Here is a 12560-nt window from a genome sequence, read left to right on the forward strand (position 1 = left end):
TTTGCATGAGAAAAGAGCTCCAAAGAGAAAGAGCCAAACAAGCTTTTAAGCAAAGAGCTTATAAAAAAGAACCATAGCATCATACTACATTAAGATTCTCATACTCGATCATCTTGGATCATATCATCGGAATACCATACATATAGCATACTTGGGATAGAAGTCGTTGCATTTTTGCTTAGTAGGTTGCGCACAAGTTTCGTATCCGCCTATTGTGCAACCGTGCTAGCGTCTCTCTAGTGTTGTGCAACAAGAGCATTTTTGTGGATTCCACATTTTGGCTCATTCCTTGGTTGCATGACCCCATTTATCTATTTGCGTGTGTGTTTCCGTGTACCATATCTTGCTACTGGTCTACTTGTTGCATTTACAAATTTGCGAATCTTTTCCAACATTATTGAAGCTCACTAACAATTGCATCAAATTTTGTGTCGGTGTACAAAAGTAGGGGCCTTTCTGTACCCGTTTACTTGTGCACGGGCAGTCGTAGCCACACCTGCGGCCATGCTTGGCAGGGCAGAGGAAGGAAAGGTACGAAACTGCCAAGGCAACACTCAAGCCAGAAGCATGAAGAGCAAAGAGGCAAGATGGATTTCCCCCGGCAACACCCTTACCGGGGCGGCCTACATAGCCCCGGCAAGAGCCTTGCCTCTTTGGCGCACAATGAGCTTTGCATCAAGAGCAACAAGCAATGAGCGACCGCATCGACCATCTCGCCACCGACTTGCGGCTATCCGAGCAACGTACAAGAGACTACTTCGACAACAAGCTCGACGAACACAAACAAGAGAATGACGCAAGAATGGACGAGATTCGTGCCTTGTTGGTCAACCGCTCTTCTACCACTTCGTCCTACTCAAGACGAGCCGCTCGAGTCGACACTCTGACGACACTATCTCCGGCTCAAGTACTCTGACATCGAACACTCTTTGATGAGCCGCGCACCAAGACTGTCACGCCAACCGCAATCCTCTACACGACACCGACTCTCAAGAGCAAGCTCGCGCGCAAGAACATCGACACCGTCAAAACCAAGCTACTTTCACGGAAGCACAAGAACGGCAACGCCTACGCCAACAACAAGAGGAAGAACGAGCACGCCAACACCAAGATGCACAAGATGCCGAGGCACAACGTCAAGAACAACAACTACGTGAAGCTCAAGCACTTGAGGCGCAACATGCCCTCCGAGATTCAAGTCGAGCCGTAGCCACGCGCAACCGGCAAGCTCATGAGCAACAAGAAGCGCTTTGTGATGAAGTTCAAGAACGAATATATCAAGCTCGCGTGCATCGTCAAGCTTGACTAGCTCCTCCACAAGCTAGACAAGAACCTCAAGTTCACCAAGAGCAAGAAGACAACAGAAATCCTCCAAGACAAGAGCAAGTTGAGGGAGACAATCCTCCTCGTCAAGGACGTCATCACCCTCGACCCCAACACAATGAAGAGCAATGCCACGGCAAACTCAAGTTCACCAAGCCCAAGTTTTCCGGAAGCAATGATCCCGAAGAGTACCTTTCATGGGCATTGAAGGTTGACAAAATCTTCCGCTTGCACAACTATGAGGAAGAGAAGAAGATCGCGATGGCATCCCTTGAGTTCCAAGACTGCGTCCTCATTTGGTGGGAACAAGTCATCAGGCGCCGAGCGGCAAAAGGTGAACCACCCATCACAACTTGGGCGCAAATGAAGGATTTCATGAGAGCACGTTTTGTGCCAACCTACTACAACAAAGACCTCTTCGAGAAACTCCAACTCCTCAAGCAAGGAACCAAGACCGTTGAAGAATACTACAAGGAAATGGAGATTTCCATGATACGAGCCAATGTCACGGAAGATGATGAGCAAACTATGGCACGTTTCTTGAATGGACTCAATCATCCTATCAAGAAGATCGCCGACTTCCAACAATACTCAAACCTCATCGAACTAGTGCATCAAGCTACCAAAGCGTTACACCAAGTGCAAGATGACTTCAAGTATGCCAAGTTCTCATCCAAGTCCTATGGTTTCTCCAACAACCAAGCTTCAACGACTCCAACTCCTTCTACCTCAACCAAGCCATCTACAAGCAACGACGACAATTCAAGTTACAAGAAAACTTCGACAACCTCAAGTCGTCCTCCTACTACAAGCACCTTCAAGCCGATAGCTTCATCATCTAATCCGACCGATGGGACCATCAAGAAAAGTTCCTTCAAATGTTTTACATGCGCGGCCGAGGCCACAAGTCCTTTGAGTGTACCAACAAGCGCACCATGATCCTCAACGACGACGGAACCTATGACTCCATGAGTGAAGAGGAAATGGAAGCCCTTAAGCAAGTGGCCATGCACCGCTTTTGTGATGAGGATCCGAGCCCCGCTCTCGATGAAGATGAGCAAGTGTTTTGTGATGAGGATTCGAGCCCCGCTCTCGTTGTCTCCAAGGTCTTGACTCTTCAACATAAACAAGATGAGGACCAAAGATGCCATATCTTCCACACCAAGGCCGGCATCAGTGGAAGGTCTGTCAAGGTCATCATCGATGGAGGGAGTTGCCATAACTTAGCAAGTGAAGAACTATGCTCCAAGCTCCAATTGGTCAAGACAAAGCACCCGCACCCCTACAAGGTTCAATGGCTAAGCGACTCCGGCACTATCCAAGTCGAGCATACGGTCAAAGTTTCCTTCAAGATCGGAGCTTACGAAGACACTTTGGAGTGCGATGTTGTTCCGATGTCCGTTTGCCACCTCCTTCTTGGACGGCCATGGAAATTCGACCGAGGCGTCATCCACAACGGGCGTACAAATCACTATAGCTTCAAGATGAAAGGAAACGAGTACGTTCTCTGACCTATGTCTCCAAGCCAAGTGATCGCCGACAAGCAAGACACCCATCGTGGAGAGAATAGTGAGAGAGCGAACCACCAAAAAGAGAGTGAGCGCCAAAAGCCCAAATTGAGTGCCTCCATGATGAGCGACAAGAAGAATCTAGTCCTATTTGCCACCAAACGTGAGATGAGAGAAATGTGTGAGAACCCATCAAGTGTTGTGCACTATGTCCTCTTGTGCAAGGACGAGGCACCAAAAACTAACACATATCACAATATACCTCTAGTGTTATCTTCTCTTTTGCAGTAATTCCAAGACGTTTCCCCGACGAGCTACCTCCGGGTCTACCTCCACTACGAGGCATTGAGCACCGAATCGACCTCTTCCCCGGAGCACCCCTTGCTAACAAGGCTCCCTACCGCGTCAACCTCGAGGAAACTAAGGAGATCCAACGGCAAGTACAACACCTCATCGACAGCGGCCATGTACGAAAGCTTGAGCCCTTGTGCCGTACCGGTAATCCTTGTTCCCAAGAAAGATGGTACATTTCGCATGTGTTCCGATTGTCGTCCAATCAATGCTATTACCGTGCGTTATCGTTACCCCATTCCATGCCTAGATGATATGCTAGATGAACTTAGCGGCGCCGCCATTTTTTCTAAAATTCATCTTAAAAGTGGCTACTATCAAATACGCATCCATGAAGGTGATGAATGGAAAACCGCATTTAAGACCAAGTTTGGCTTATATGAATGGCTTGTTATGCCGGTGGGTTTATCCGAAGCACCCGGCACCTTCATGCGACTCTTGCATTTTGTTTTTCGACCCTATATTGGTGTAGTTGTTGTGGTCTACTTTGATGACGTTCTTGTGTTTAGCAAATCTCTCAAAGATCATGTCACCCATCTTAGAACTGTGTTGCAAACCCTTAGGAAAGAGCGACTTTATGCTAATATGGACAAATGCCTTTTTGGTGTTGATAAGCTTGTTTTCTTAGGTTTTGTTGTGTATTCTAAGGGTGTTTATGTTGATGAATCTAAGATAAATGCTATTAAAACTTGGCCCCAACCAACCAACTTGCAACAAGTGCGAAGTTTCCTAGGCCTAGCCGGTTTCTATGGTAGATTCGTTAAGGACTTTAGCACCATTGCATCTCCTTTACATGCTTTGACTGAAAAGAATGCGCCATTTGTTTGGGGACCATCTCATGATAGCGCATTTAATGAGCTTAAGAATTTGCTTACTCATGCTCCCGTGCTTGCATTACCCAACTTTGACAAACCCTTCGAAATTCGTTGCGATGCTAGCGGTAATGGCGTAGGAGGTGTGTTAACGCAAGAGAAGTGCCCCATAGCTTACTTTAGTGAGAAACTCTCCGGAGCGCAACTCAATTATCCCATCTATGACAAAGAGCTATATGCTTTAGTGTGAGGTTTGCGTGAATGGGAACATTATCTTGCCCTCATGAATTTATCATTCATACCGATCATGAAACGCTTAAGTACCTTAAGGGCCAAACTAAGTTGAACAAGCGTCATGCTAAATGGAGTGAATTTATAGAGTCATTTCCTTATGTCATCAAATACATAAAAGGCAAATAAAATGTTGTGGCGGATGCGCTTTCCCGTATATGCATGCTTGTTACTAAACTTGAATTGAATATCATTGGCTTTGAGCACATAAAAGACTTGTATGCACATGATCCTACTTTTGCAATTCCTTATGCCAAGTGTTTGACGCATACATCTTGGGAACGCTATTACATCAAAGATGATTATCTTATGACAGCTAACAAACTATGTATTCCCGAGTCTTCTCTTTGTTTGTTACTTTTGCAAGAATCTCATGGAGGACTAATGGGAAACTTTGGATGCGACAAGACATTTGCTACGCTCTCCAACAACTATTATTGGCCCAAGATGTTCCACGACGTCTCATGCTTCAGCAACCGATGTTCGACATGTATCAAAGCTAAGTCAAAAGCTCAATCTCATGGCCTTTACATGCCTCTGTCAATTACATATCAACCATGGGAAGATATTAGCATGGATTTTGTGCTTGGTTTGCCTAGAACTAGAAATGGAAATGATTCCGTGTTTGTTGTTGTGCACATTTCATACCATGCAACAAGATAGACGATGCTTCACATGTTGCAAATCTTTTTTGTAGGGAAATCTTGTGCCTACACGGAATGCCAAGGACGATTGTCTCGGACCGCGACGTCAAGTTCTTGAGTTACTTTTGGAAGACCTTATGCGCCAAGCTCGGAATCAAGCTCTTGTTCTCTTCGGCATACCATCCTCAAACCGACGGCCAAACAGAGGTGACGAACCGCACACTATCCACACTTCTTCGCATGTTGATCAAGAAGAACCTCAAGGAATGGGAAGAATGCCTACCCATCGGCGGGTACGCCTACAACCGCGCCAGACATTCGACTTACGGCAAGTCCCCTTTCGAGGTCGTCTACGGTTTCAACCCGTTGTCCCCATTCGACATTCTTGCTCTACGACTACAAGAGCGCATCAATAAGGATGCGAGTGCCCGAGTGAACTACCTCAAGAAGATGCATGAAGATACAAGGCACACCATCGAGCGCCAAGTACAACGACTCGCGACCAAGCTCAACATCAACAAGCAACCCATGATATTTAACGTTGGAGATCTTGTGTGGCTACACCTTCGCAAGGAACGCTTCCCCACCGAACGCAAGTCCAAACTTCTACCACGGGCCGATGGACCCTTCAAGGTGCTTGCACGCTACAACAACAACGCTCCACTAGTTTGCATGACTTGATTACTATTCTTGCTTATGTTGCATCACCGATGATTCATACTTGCCTATTTCATGCGGTTGATGACAACCATCTACATGCTTTGCACATGATTGTTATTGCTTCTTGTCATCTATCTCCATGTGTTGCCTCTCGCATGCTAGATGATTTGCCATGTATTGGGTGCAACAATGATTATAGTCTTTCTCATGAGATTGCCCCCATAGCATTCTCACATGTATTTGGAGATTTTGACATATTTCTTGTGAGGCATGCTTGTCTTACCTCTTTGCACCATATACCTAGTGCCATGAATATAGCCATTGTTGCATCATATTGTTCATGCACTTGTGCTTCTAATGATTATGTGCAAGAGAAGAGAACCATCACGATGGATGATGTGTTTATCTACCATGCACATACTTTCTTTGTTTTGTTTTGTGCATGTGTAGAACACTTGGACATTGTGTCGACTTCCACGTCACGTGAGTTGACCATTCGAGCTATTGAGAGCGAACCACCTTCTACCACGATGATTTTACATCGCACTTGCTTGTGCTTCGGCATTGGGAAGAACGCACAAGGACACGCTTTCGAGGTGATATCCTTCTCTTTCAAGAAACCCAAAACCATGAGCATGAATATTGTGGATCATACTACTTGTGTTGCTTGCACCATGAGACTTATTTGTCATCTTGGACCCCTTCTTTGCGCACATGTTAGAGATCTTGCTTCGACTTTCCATTTACACATTTACATGCATCATGATATATATGCCTTGTGTGTTGCATCCAATTCTTGGTTTACTTGCTCCTATCATATGTTTGGTTGCAACAATGTCACTTCTTCACATATGCCATGTCCCATTACTTGTCACATTATTGACTTGATTGCCTCACACATGTTGAACAATTGCTCTTTCCATTGTGTTGAGTGCCACGATATCTTCACTGCACCCTATGCACATTATGCTTGGATTGTCTTGCACTTGTCCCATGTATTTAGACACTTCATTTTATTTGGTGTTGTGAATGATTCTTATTCCTTCCATAGACCTTTCATTGAGCAATTTGTGAATGCTTGCTATGAACTTAAGGTAGATGCTTATTCTCTTATCACACATATCTGCATCACTACCTCACATTTACATGCTTGTCCCCATGATATCTTTGCTTGTGCTCAATTTATGTGCTTACATGCCATGTCACAATCCTTGTCAAACCATATGCTTTACATGATAACGACACTTGTTGGGTGAATCCCTAATTGAATGCTTGGTTTTGCACTAACTCTAACCACATTTGTTTTTCCAAGTGTTCGTTGTCCTTGCTCCTTCTGAAGGAATCACAAGATGGTGCGACATTGGAGAGTGCATATTCCGATTGTCAAGATGGCGAGTACTTGGTGAACGTCCACTTCTACACGGCGAAGCCATCTCTTTCCCATGGTGATTTGGTTTTCGATCCGAGGTTGGATCTTTCCCAAGGGGGCGGAGATGATGCGGAGCATCCTACGGACATCACCATGTAAAGAGTCCGTTTGGCAAGTGACACGTGTGACATCTACTTCACATACATCAAGGTGAATCATCTCCTTTACACGTGTTCACTTGACCCCTTCGAGGATGGTATACTACTTGACATTCCTCCCGTGTGCATGCATAGGTATTACCGGAACCTCACGGATGACGAGAAGGAGTGCAAGCGCCAAGGAACACCTACACCATCCGCGAGGGAAGAATGGAAGAGAAGACGGAAGAAACGGAGCTGCTACAAGCTACAGCCACCGGACGTCCGGACGCCACCGAACATCCGGTTCCTGACGCAGCCTAGACGGCGAGAAGAACTCCAGGCGACGAGTGATACAACGGCCGGACGACCGACGAACACCGTACGTCTGACAAGTCCCAGCGCCCGGACGACCGACGCCGACCGGACATCCGGTGCCACCTTCATAGAAGGAAAAAGCGGAAGTCCGAAGACTTTCGGATGTCCGGTCCGTCCCGAGCCACTGGACGTCCGACCCCCACCGGTCATCCGGTACCTGCCTGTGCGCAGCCGGGCGTTTGGCCGTGTATCCCTCTCCCACTTACCCCTTCGTGGCTTAGACTATAAATAGACCACCTCCACCTCCTTTCTAGGGTTAGCAAAGTGATAGCTCATTTGTATGTGAGCTTTGCTCCTACCTACCTCTACTCTTGAAAGAGAGAGAGACCACCACTCCCATGGAGTTCAAGACCTCCATGTGAGAAGATCCTGCGGGATATATCGTCAAGACCCCGCAAGGGACGATTCGTCTAGGATATCATCAAGACCTCCTCATGGAGATGAACTTTACCTTGTATCTTTCCCTTTGTTGTTCATGTACCTTGTCGATCTTGTGTGTTTGATTGTCTAGTGGATGTGTGATTTGACTCGTTCTTGAGTGTTTCCCCTTGTGATTTCTCCCCGTTCTTCCCCGTGTCTTCGAGGGAATCCACTCCAATCATGAAAGATCGGGCCACTAGGGTTCTACCCTACATCATCTTGGATCAGAGCCAGCTTGTCTCATGATATTTTGGTATCATGAGCCATGTTGATCACGTATTTGGAGTCCCTCCCATCGTGTTCTAGCCTTCTTTTGCTTGATTTTGTCCTAAAATTCGAAATTCCCCATCAAAATAGCCCCAATTTTTTTTGTGATTGGTTGGTATGATGATGTTTTGTTGATTTTGATCCATAGATTTGCTTTGTTTCATGTGGATCTAGCATCTCCCCAAGTTTCTACACTTTCCATCCACGAAATCTCCTCAATTTTGACCCCAAAAATCCCAAATTCCGCCCAAAATCGCGTCCTAGAGCTCAAATCCCGTGTTGACCCCGATACACCGGACGGCCGACACTTTAACGGACGTCCGGAGCCCCAGGAACCACCAGACATCCGACACTTTCCGGACGACCGGTGCCACCAAACAGAATGAAATTAGCGGATTTCCAAGCCCGACCGGACGTTCGACGACCGGACATCCGTCCATTTTCGGACGTCCGATACCTGTACATATTGACTTCGGCTGATTTTTGTTTTACCCATAACTAATTCATCCGAACTCCGATTTTGACATTCTTTAGCTCGTTTTGAAGCTTTTGACATCCCCCATCCCACAAAATACTACCTACACCATTTGAATCCATCAAAATTTTGCAACTTTGGCATCTTTGCCTAGGGCTTTCACCACATCATCCGCATAACCACCATACCCTTCCGCAACCTAAACCAATTTGTTCACCATAGCATTAGTGGTTGCTTGAGTTGTGATTTGAGTCTCCTAAAGTGTTTTATCTACTTAGGGATGGTTGCTTCTTCATCAACCACCACTACCACTACCGCATAGGCTTGCCCACCATACACTTCCACCACCCCAACATAACCCAATTTTTGTTTGAGCTTGTTTGAGTTGTGGCTTGCATCTCCTAAGGTGTTTCAGCTACTTAGGGACGGTCACTTCAACATTGACTCGCATAACCCATCTGTCGGGTGGTAGGTGCGACATATGCCAACTGGTGGCTTATCATTGTGGGAGCCAGTAAGACATCGCCGGTGACTGGAAACGGGATAAGGCGAAGACATGCACGCCGGCGAATCTTACCCAGGTTCGGGGCTCTCCGTGGAGATAACACCCCTAGTCCTGCTCTGCGGGGTCTCCGCATGATCACTAGATCAACACAAGTGGCTACAAGTGGCTCCTTGAGCTATTTGGCTAGAGGAAGAAGAAGGGCAAGGCTAGCTCTCCTCTTCTCTCTATGTGGTGTCTAAAACTCTTAGAGATCAACCCTTTGCATGGGTGCCCTGGAGGTTTATATAGGCCTACCCCCCAGGAGTACAATGGTAATCCGGCTGGATGCGGGTCCAGGCCATCAGTGTCTGTATCCGCCGGCTTCTCCGCCAGCTGGGGCCCGCCGACTGGTGGATCCCGCCGGCTGCCGGCCTCTTGGCCGACAGGCCGGCCCCACCGCCTGGGGGTCTTGCCGGCGGCTGGTTACTGTAGCCTCGCCCCTGATGACGAGGGCTTTGCCGAGGTTAGCATGGCTACAGTGCCGCCGTCTGGCGGGCTCTCACTGTAGTCTTACCTCGTCTTGTCTCCTTAATGATGCACATACTTCGAGGGAGTGAGGTAGCTGGCTATTGGGAGCCGGCTACACCCCAGGCCGACTGGGGGGCTTGGCCGCCTTCGAGCGTCTCTCTGGCTGAAGGGGCCCGCCGCCTGCGGGCCGTACTGACAGCCTGTCGTGGGTGGCATCATGGTCAACATGGCAACAGTGCCGCGCCGGACGGGGGATGGCCGACCCGTACGGCGCACTGTGGCCATGCGTGCTCCGGGATTCAGGGGTGGCAGGCTTTACTGTAGCCACGCCCCGTCTCGTCACCGTTATGTGGGTGCAGTCCTTGAGGGTGCAATCTTGGCCGCTTGCCGGGAGCCGGCCCTCTTGTGGCCGGCATCGTGGAGTCGGTCTTCTTGTGGCCGGCTTCTTGGAGTCTGCCTTCTTGTGGCTCTCTTCGGGAGGGTTTCAAGGCCGGGCCGCCTTCCAGTAATTGGCCTGTGAGATAGCCGGCCAGGGGAAGGCGGCCCTGTGCTTTGGGTGCTTGAAGGCTCGATCGGCCCGATAATTTTTGAAGAGCCAGGGGGAGTCGGTTAGGCTACCCGTGGTCATTTACTCCGACAGTAGTCCCCGGAGCTGGTTGGGCTTCGTGGCTGAAAGGAGGACAAGATGCTCAATCAGCTTCCTATCTTGAGGAGCCAGCAGCTAGGAGCCGGCTTTGATCAGGTGCGCCGTCTTGGTGAGGCTTTGAAGTCTGAAGGCAGGAACCAGCTGGCGCGCACGCCAGGTTGCGGGCCGGCCGCTTGCCGCCCGCGCGCCACGTGGCGCCCTCCGGCTGGGAGAGCCTGCCAGCCCACGCGCGCGACGGACGCTGCCGCAGGCCCGGGCCCGCCACTTCCACGCCTCGGCCTAGGTGTGGATCTTCTGTGGCCCAAAACGGGCCATTCGCCTTCCAACGGCAGGTTCCGCACGCCATTAGGGCGCAATAATCGCGGGACGTGGGGGAGTGGGCGCAGTTAATCCCACGCCCCCCCTACGCCTTGCCTCCTCGGCTTCGCCGCACGAGGCTATAAATAGGGGGAGGAGGAGGAGCGGCAGATGCTCGCACGCTCTCCCTCGCTCCGCCATCTTCCTCTTCCTCTTCCTCTCCATCGCTGTAGCCCCTCGCTGCCGCGCCGCCCCTCCAGTCATCGCACTACCCCGTAGCTTCGCCGCCGCGGGGCCGTGCTTTCGCCGTCACCGCGCCTTTTTCATCGGCTTCTTGCCCTCATGTCGCGCGGCGGAGACTGGGATGGCTCCAACGTCCACGAGGACCACATCGACTTCCTCCGCAAGACGCGGTGGTTGCCCAGCAAGGATCATGTGCGGGTCCGTCTTGCGCCGGAGAGGGAGATGTCGCCGGCGCCGGAGGAGGGCGAGCAGGTAATCTTCCGCTCGCACTGCCTGCGCGGCCTCAGCCTGCCTACGAGCGGCTTCTTCCGCTCCTTCCTCGAGTTCTACCAGCTCCAGCTGCACCACCTCACTCCAAACACGGTGGTGCTACTGTCTGCCTTCGTCACTTTGTGTGAGGGCTTCCTCGGCGTCCTTCCCACCCTCGAGCTCTGGGGGGAATTCTTCCAGTCCAAGCTCGATACCGCCATGAGGGGCGTGCCGGCTCAGAGCGGCGCCTTCATCGCGATGCGGAGGCCGGTAGCCGACAACCCTTTTCCTCCCATCACGCTGATCCAGTCGGTGAAGCTCGGGCAGCGATCCTACTTCTATGCGAAGAACGTCGCTCCGCAAGGCGACTTCATCAACTTGCCGGCTTATGTAGCCGGCCCGCCGGCTGGGAGGCGGCCCCAATGGTCCTATCGGGCCAAAACACTGTCGCCTGCTGGAGCCGCCCTCGTCGCGCGACTCCGGGTATTGGTCCAGTCGGAGGGCCTGACCGGGTCCGACCTGCTGGCCGCCTTCGTGGCGCGCCGGGTGCTCCCGCTCCAAGGCCGCGCTCATATGATTTGTCAAATGAGCGGCCAACTCGATCCGAGTCGGCTGTGTACCAAGGAGATGCGTCATGCGGAGGTAGCTCACATGGTGAACTACCTTGCGAACTGCAAGCTCACCGACGAGTGGCAGTTTGGCAAGGAGCCGTACTCCCGTGCTAATCCCCCGCCTATGGTAAGCTTTCTTTTTCTTCTCTTCTTTACTTTTGTCACCAAGTTTCTCTTGGCCGACTCTGACCAGTCGGTTTGTCTTGACAGAGCCCCCTCCTTCGACCGGCAGCCGGGGCGGCGGGGGTGGAGCGCCAATATCCCCCCGACCGGACGACGCACGACTTGGACGACCCCGACTTGGGGGCGGCCGCTCTGGACGACGACACCGTGGGGGGAGGCGGCGAGGCAGGCGGCTCCGGGCTTGGAGCCAGCTTCGACGAATGGTCAGATGATGACGAGGCGGAAGTCGTCCCATGCCGCTAGTCGGCGTCCGATCATCATGGCGCGGGTTCATCTGCCGCGCCGGCTGTCCGAGGCGGCGCGCAGAAGCGCCGGGCCGCGCCGAGCCTATTCGGCAGTCGGCCGGAGAAGCCCAAGGGCGCGGCGGCTGTGACCAAGCGGGACGAGGCAGCCGCGAAGGCTGCCCGCTTCCGCAAGGTGGTGAAGCAGCCACAAATGGTTTCGGCGTAAGTGTCAATTCTCTCACGTATTCCTTCTTCTTTTTTGTTGATATTCTTCTGAGTCCTTGTCTTGACTTAAAAAAATAGGGCTCCGCTTTCTCTTGAGCGGACCGCTGCCGCCTCCATGGTTGGAGCAGCGGGAGGATCTGCAAGCGCCCGCCGCATGGACCCCTGTGACGAGCTTCAAGCAGCGACGGAGCGAAATGCGCGGGAGGTGCGGGAGGAGCGGGAGGCGGAGGAGCTG

The sequence above is a fragment of the Aegilops tauschii genome, chromosome 3, assembly GCF_002575655.3.
Source record: "Aegilops tauschii subsp. strangulata cultivar AL8/78 chromosome 3, Aet v6.0, whole genome shotgun sequence".
NCBI classification, from domain to species: Eukaryota; Viridiplantae; Streptophyta; class Magnoliopsida; order Poales; family Poaceae; genus Aegilops; species Aegilops tauschii.